Genomic DNA, 8,334 nt, shown 5'->3' with positions numbered 1-8,334 from the left:
GCAAAATTTGAGAAGCTATTCTAGAATAACCACTCAATTTAAAAAAAATACTGTAGGTATCATCACATAACTTAATTTCACTTTCAGAAGGTATCTTTGATCATGTTTTAACTGGTGATATTGCAGAAAGCAGGTGTAATCTTTGGCAGCATACTTACAGGGGAAGTGTATTTGATCAGTATCCTTCACAAGTTACACTTGAAAAATTTTATTTTTTAAGGTATAAGGCCTCAAACGTCCAAAGTGAGCCAATGAAACAAGGTGCTTTGGAAAAGGATGGGCGTAATAATGAAGATACGGACCAGGTTGCTTTAACTTTCTAGCAAATGATAGGCACTGCTAAAGATTTATTTTTATTATTTTTGTTATTAAAAAGGCATTGCTGCTTGGAATATTGAGTGCATCCCTTTCATTCCCTCTCCATAAATTGATTAAGGCAAACACCTTCTGAAACCATACCTTGTTAATAGTATCATTACTCATTCCAAAGCTAAAGATTCAAAGTTCACTCTTAGTTTTAGCCTCAGACTACTGAAGTTTGAAATTTACAAGTGTTAGTATCTATGCTTTTCACGACAAAGAACTATTCCAGAAGTAGATCCATGGCTTACAAGTGTCACTTTGGATTTTTAAGCATTTTATCATTCAGCCTGTTTTGTTGCACCATCTGAGATGTCCTGCCATACTTAGCAAGCAGATAAAGCCTCTTAATGAAACAAGATGAATACTAGCAAAGGAAGAACTATGACCCATGTACGTATACCCAAAATGCTGAAGGGAAAATGAGATCCTGAAAAATGAGATCCGGCTGTAAACATAATAGGATAACAGCTACATTAACCAACCCAGTCAAACTTATAGATGTAAAAACCTAAATCGAGAGGTAAAGAAAATAAGACAATCCTACATTAAAAATATGTAGTTACAAGAGTAAGATGTGGAGAGAGCAGAATTACAGAAGTAGGATTTGTCAAAGCACCACTTCATGATGCCCTTGGGAAGGAGCAGGAAGGGGAGGGAAACGAACTTTGTTCCAGAAGACCAAAGTTTCCAGAAGATCAAAGCAGCACAGTAGGCAAGAAATGGTGTTTCAAAGAGCAGAGGTGTCAGGCTCAAGTCACATGCAGCCAATGTAAATGTCTCAAAAAACATAATAAAATGTATAAGCAGATATACACATTCTAGAAAGCATTCTAGAAAGCTTTGGGCAAATCTCATGAGAGTTTCTGGTAACAAAAATCTCATAAAATACAATAAAACATTACTAGACTTCAAATAATTACCAAATTATGAAGAAACAGTAAGAAATCACAAATACATGGACAGATGCAAATAACTGCATTAAGCTGTTCCCTGGCCTCAGACATGTTTGCTAAAAGAAACCTCCAACACTCTCATTGAAGACTGTCTTCCCTGAAATGAACTTACATGCTGAAGTAAGCAGCTACTGCAGCAGGGTTTTTAGTACAGACACAACACAGTGCTGCTTCCTTGCTGCTTTTCACCACAACTTCAGAGTATTCCCACACTTATCTTCATCTGACTTTAATAAACTTAAGTATCTCCCAGTTTTGCTAGATCTCAAGTGAACTGTGTGAAGGAAGGAAAAGACCCCTTCACCTTTAGAAGCCAAGTTTTAAGTATCAGTTTTATTTCTTCTGCAAGCAGATTGAGTGTACAACTGGACAGAGACCATGTTACCACCAAAAAGAATATTTCCCTGACTACTACATACACATGTAGCCAGACTCCGCTTTGGGTCAGAGCTGGTGGCTGGTTCCAGGCTTACAAATTGATTTTACTCCCTGTTTTGTCCCAGTGCAGAGATGACCCACTGCCAGCAGTGGGCAAAGGACAGCAGTACCGTACAGAAGGGTCACAAGTCAGTGTACAGCAGAAGTGAAAGGAAACCCTCTAATCTTGAGGTGACTGACAATACCAAGTGACACCATGTCTTAACAAATGCCAAGTTCTTCCAAATTCAGAAATCTCTTGTGGTTTTGGGTTCTACGCTCCAGTGCTGGAGTTTTTACGAGGAAAGCTGGTTTGAGAAAACACTGCAAGGATCTGAAAAACACTGCAAGGATTCAGTAAAAGCAACAGTATAAAACTGCAAGACCGGTGATTAAAGTATTATAGGTATTCTTGATGAAAACAGTATCACGTTTCTCATGACTCACAAAACTTTTTATTTTCTTTTTTATTTTGATGTTGTTTTGCCTCAGTCTCTTCCTATCAACTTAGGAAGATGCTTTCTGGTCCATGGACTGCTTCATAGAACTAGTCTGTATGCTAGAATCATCACTTCCATCCTAAAGTATTCCATCATTTTGAAGCAACGCATCATTCTTCATAAAAATCACGTTAGAATTCCTGAAGAACAGAAGTCAAACTGAAATACCTGGAAATAGCATAGTACTCATCCTGATTAATTTCAAATAGCACTCTCCCAGAAAAAAAATTCACATTTATCCTTCCAACGCATCTGAGAAAGTATAAGTTATTACACAAAGCATCTTAAGTCATCAACAAATCTCCTGTTCTGCTATGACAAGAACGGATCTATCTAATTCTACAGCTGGGTCCAAATACTGGAGAGACTATAGCTACATACTACCGGTAGAAATGCATCTTTACCTACCAAAGAAGCCTCCGGATACAGTCAAAATTCAAACTTCACACTTTTCCATTGGTTGCTACCTACTACTTTAGCATCATTACAGAAGAACAATGAACTAAGAAGCATGAATCCAGAAATGGGAAAAACTCGTTTCCCTTTCTGCAGCTTATGCCTGTATTAAATCTGCGTGTGCTCACAAAGCAGTACAGATTTTGCAATAATCCTGAAAGTACCACACACACCAACTTGAAGCAAAGATTCCACAAAGGTCAGAGTGGCCTTCCAGTTCAGTTCTATGCAATTTATTTCCATTGCAAGGATTTTTTCCACTAGCAAAACTGGAGTCAATTTCTTCAATTAAGTATTTAAGGAAAAGAGTGAGACTGCAATAAATACCTACTTATCAACAATTTAAGTTAAATGTTAAAATGTGAGCAACAAGAACACAACTCGCTCTAACACCAATTCTGAATTACCTTCCTGTGAGCACTAGCTTTTGTATTTTTTCTATTTTGTCCCCTCTTTTGCAACAGACTACAAGGCCTAAGGGAAAATTGTTTTCCAAATAAATGGCTGATGGCTAGAATTCTTTTACTGTCACTTGCAACTACTATGGTGGTACCTTTGGTCAGCCATTAAGTGGAAATCTGTGCCATACACCATATAATTTTCCTTAAGGCAGAGCAAAAGAGGACTATCACACACAGGAACAATGATATAGGGATGAAAATGCAATGTTAGGGCTACAGTAACTTAAATTCTATTTTCTTATTATTTTTTCTTCATGTTAAGTTGAATGAAATGACAAATAGGAGTAAAGAAGAACATGTTAAGGAAAGATTTTTAAGAGGCAAACATAGAACAAAGGTGAGGTGATGTATGCAATGGAAGATGATGAAACAGCCCACTACAAATAGCAAATACTTAAATTACTAGTACAAAACTTAGTTTTTCAAATAAAAGCATCAAACTCTACGGTTCATTACTAAAAAAGTCAAGTTACTAAATTAATTGCATATCCTACAGCCAGGTAAAACATTTTAATAGATTTCTGTTTCAATGAAAACCTTCAAAAGATTATTTCATTCTTCAATGAAGTAACTGTAAGAAAAGGAACTGAATATAATTACCAGTACCGATAACGCAGTTTCAGTTACTGCCACTGTAAATCAGTACAAAATTATCAGCACTTCTAGTGCACAGATTAAAAGCTGCTTTAGGCCGTTTCAGAAGCAATCCAGACATTTAACATTTGGCACTGGCTTGCATCCCTGTCATGTGAATTCCTTGAAACATGTTTAGTTTTTCTCTACTGTTCTCAAGAAATTTTCTCCTTTTGTATTTCTAGAATTATACATCTTTTTTTGCTTCTGCAAAAGTTTTGTTACTTGATAAATGTTACTTAGCTATCTTAAAATAGCAAGTAGCAGCTTTAAAAAGATGCTGCTTTCCCAGAGACAAGGCCAATCTTGCCTCTGTCAAATGCACAAGCATCTGTAATTTCAATGTTTCAAATGTACATTGCTTATCAAACAGAATTTGATGGATGCTACAAGTCTGAGACCCCACAACAGGGCCAGAAACTTCTACGTATGGGAAGGCTCTGGCTAGACCATTCAAATATTGCCATGAAGAGCTAAAGAAGGAAAAATTAGCCAACAATTCTTCAGCTTCCAGTCACTGATCCAACACGGCTTAAGAATTTGCTCTATTTTTCCACCTTAGCAGTTACAGCAGAAAGGTTTGCTTAAAAAAGCTTCACAAGGACTCACCTGCCTCAAGAAGCTTAAATTATGCTGTAAGAAAAAGACTGGTTTCTCTACTCAAATAGAATTTTGTAGCAGTACTTCGAATGGAAGAAGAGCCAGAAGTGTGGGCGCTTCTCATTCCTCATCTACAAAAACAAACATGCGCCCACTGCCTTCAAGGCACTCAACGCAGTTGAATTGCATAAAACCTTAAATAGCAAGAAAAACAGTATGATTATCCAGGAATCAGAATTGTCTTAGCATTACTAAGCATTTTTCAAATAGTTAGCAGTCTGAAAGGTCAAACACTGTGTTCTGGCACAAGTATTGTATTTCCAAGTGGAAATTCCTTTCACGTCAGAGGCAGGTGTTACACAGACCGTTTCTGAACACTGGTACATAGACAATTTAAGTCAACTGTAACCCCTCATGAGGATGGGGATTGATGAGGAAGGGGATTGGCTGCTGCCTATAAAAATGAGCGAGTAATTTCAGAGAATAATCTTCCCCAAAATTGATAAAGCACTCTGCTAGCAAGAAGATTTCTACTGCAGAAGGACCTGTGAAAAAGGGAAAAGGGCAGGTAGAAATGGATAGAGAAACCAGTTGTGGAATTGTTCATCATCATAGGATGAAGACAGTTTTCTTTGCTTGAAATGAACTAAGATGTTTCCCAAGACAGAATTTGGCTCGTAGGTCAAACTGTGACAACTCCTTATGACTTAAGATGTCAACACGAGTGGTTTTCATCACCAGAAAGGTTGTTTTTCTCAGTTCATTCTGAAGATCCACAGTGGGAGGACTGCATAACCAACTTACAAGAGTCATATCCCTGTATACTGCATTTTCTTTTAATGTGAAAGATACATATAAGAAAGAAAGAAGCATGTGTGTCATATCCAAAGACTATGTTATCCGTAAACTTAGAGTTCTGGAAATCTGTCCTGTAAACTTGGAATTGATCAACTTTTCCTCTAAAATACAGAAGTCTCCATAGCAGTTTTTATTTCCTAAAACAAACAAAAAAACCCCAAGCAATCCTTGTTGTCTTTTTTTTTTGTCAGCAATAGAAACAGATCCTGAACAGCCACAGGACTTTGCCATCTAAAAAGAAAACTCTTCAATCATAGGACTACTTAAAATCAACTCCAAGAAATGTGGAAACACTGTCCTAGTAGCAGAAGTATGCCCCAAAGCTGAATAAAGTAAACACCTTTGTTTTCACCTCCAAATGAAGCTGAATTTTCAAGGTATTTCCCATTACCAGCATTGCATGTGGTAGCACTTGAAAAAAGTGCTCAGGTTTTGAGTAAAATATGTCAGAGCATAACTGGGTTTGATGCTACTTTTCCAACACAGCAGAAGAGGTATCCACTCAACTTGCTAAGAATATTGATGTCTGTGTGAAAAACGAAAAAAGTTGCATCTTTCAAAGTACCTAAAGCCATCTGCAAGTTGTTCAGCTACAGAGTACTCAAAGGTTGAAACTACTGTAGTGCAAAACTTCAAAACAGACCTCACCATCTATGACAGCTGGGATATCTAAAGACCAAATGGCAAGATAGCTTTGCAACAGTAGCACTGGCAAGGCATTTTCCTTAGGCCAAAGGAAAGTCACGTTGGCATTAACAGATTAATACCTGTAGCCAAAATTTATGGGAGTACTTTCATACATACTTTACTCTTCCACAAGATGAAAAGTATCCGCTGTGTACCCTGAAGCAATACTCTAAATTCTTGTGGGAAATGGAGGAACAACAGAAAGAGAAGCTACATCAAAACTTCCAAGTCTTTTTACAATGAGATACAGTGTTTACAGCATGCAGAAACAGTATCGGTGTACCATGAAAAATATTTCAGAAATTAGTACCTACAAAGTTTAGGCAAAAACAGAAAGCAGCTGGTGGCAAAGGCTTTGGATGACTGCTTTTTGAACAGGCCTTGTGGCTGGTCTGCGGTGTACAAATAAAAGCTGAGCTAAACCACCTCTTTCTTGAGTTGTCTCCTTTATCAGTCCATCTTTGAGATGATGGTGATTATTTACGCATGCATACTAAAAACCAGTCAAAACTATGGAGCTGAAAACTGAAGAGTTAAACCACAAAACAATGAAAGGAAATACAGTGAAGTGTGGTTCGTAGCTTTTATTTTGACGCTATGTACCATTTTAAACAGCTTTCTTTAGATACAACTTGCACTAAAAAAGAAGCTCTGATACGAAGAAGAACATCTTCTAAAGTGACATTTCTTGAAAATTCATCTCTAAACTCCATTTGCTCACAGCAGCGTACTCACGGCTTCAATGAAAATTGTTACTTGATTATTTGTGATGGACAGAAGAGACATACAGATTGGAAGGAACATGCATCCTCTCCTGTAAGTTCCTAAAGATAATTGAAAGGAGAATCCTGGGTTTAAAGCCAGCCAAACTGTACCCAAAAGGTAAATTTCCAACCCAGAGTTTCACCTCTACAGATATATAGTCATAGATCTGAACATTCAGGCCTCCAAAATATTTAAGAATGAAGATATTTCAAAGCAGCAGATGATCTATTATAGCTTGCAGAGATACATCATGTGAGTAATAATATTTCAGTCCAGGGGATTCTGAATATACCTTATTGGAGAGATATATTGGAGAGTGAGTACTGTGACTCTGTGATACTGGAGAGATACACAGAGATTAAAGAAGCTTCAAATAAAGAAGCTACCAATCAACTCAGAAAACAACAACAAAGAGCTCACACATTCAATTAACAAAACAGAACAATTAAAAAAAAAAGCAGGTCCACAAACAAAACAAAAAAAAGGTTTTGCTAAAGCTAACAAAGACAAGAAGCATCTTCATCTATAGCCAAGAAGTGGTTGGCATGAACTGAGATGTGCTTTTCATCGAGGCAGCAAAGAAGAGAGCATGCCAAATATGAGCCAGCTGGTACTCAGGCACTGTACAAAAGTTCTGAGTTCAGGGTCTTATGATATATCCATACAGGAAAGTGTACATAGGCAGCTACTTGAATAAGAAATTCCATTTCCACTGGCTTACTACTATAAATTCATCTAAAGGAACATCCAAGATGATAGCACTTATAAGTTCACTGAAAAACCAAAAAAAATGATTTCAGCAAGAGTCACACCGCTTGATTTTTTTAATACCTTCTATGAAAGCAGTAAAGACACTCCATGTTTACCAGTGCAAAAAAGGAAAGGTATGGGGTACGCAGATAAATGAGCATCTCCAATTGTATCCAAGGCAGCTACACATTGACTACACTACTTGCAACCAACTTGCTTTGACTCTCTTGATAAGTTTTGTTCCATACCTTGTTACATATAAAATTGACAAGCTCCTTTGAAGCTGAGGAACAGTAACTGGTATAAGATCAGTCTCACATTAAACAAAAACTTGACGACTATGAATGCAAGGGTGAGCCATGAATTTCAAGTGCCTCAAATCTAAGAAAATAAAATTAAACTAAATGTAAGGATTTGTTTTAAAGCAACACTATTTGAATCCCTTTCTTAAACTGTTATGGCGTTTGAATAACAGTGCTGTTGTTAAGGTACCATTTGGAATGGAAAAATGCAGGATTCAGCCGGACTTGAAAATGAACTCGTAAATTCCATATTGCTGGGAAAATTCTGTAACAACTGAGTCTTTTTCATTAAAACTTCTTTTTGTTAACAAAATCAAACATGAAGGGGGGTGGCCAGCAGGGACAGGGAGGTGATTGTCCCCCTCTACTCTGCTCTTCTGAGGCCCCCTCTGGAGTACTGCATCCAGGTCTGGAGCCCCAGTACAAGACAGACAGAGCTGTTGGAGAGGGTCCAGAGGAGAGCCACTAAGATGATCAGACTGAAGCATCTCCCCTGTGAAGACAGGCTGAGGGAGCTGGGGTTGGTCAGCCTGGAGAAAAGGCGGCTGCGGGGTGACCTCATTGCAGCCTTTCAGTACCTAAAGGGAGC

At 37.7% G+C, this 8,334-nt stretch overlaps 1 protein-coding gene across 1 annotated transcript in view; it reads left to right on the top strand.

Annotated features, from left to right (window-relative positions):
* Positions 1 to 6,804: 6,804 nt before the first annotated feature.
* LOC104917527 (von Willebrand factor A domain-containing protein 8-like) overlaps positions 6,805 to 8,334 on the top strand; it is a 45,321-nt gene continuing 43,791 nt past the window's right edge. The window contains exon 1 of the mRNA XM_010728877.3: positions 6,805 to 6,810. The gene's annotated coding sequence lies outside the window, so the exon portion shown is untranslated. The remainder of the gene's footprint in view (positions 6,811 to 8,334) is intronic.

Source organism: Meleagris gallopavo, chromosome 1, assembly GCF_000146605.3.
Source record: "Meleagris gallopavo isolate NT-WF06-2002-E0010 breed Aviagen turkey brand Nicholas breeding stock chromosome 1, Turkey_5.1, whole genome shotgun sequence".
Classification (NCBI taxonomy): domain Eukaryota; kingdom Metazoa; phylum Chordata; class Aves; order Galliformes; family Phasianidae; genus Meleagris; species Meleagris gallopavo.
Note: the sequence above shows the minus strand (reverse complement) of the source record. Positions and strands in the feature narration are given on the sequence as shown.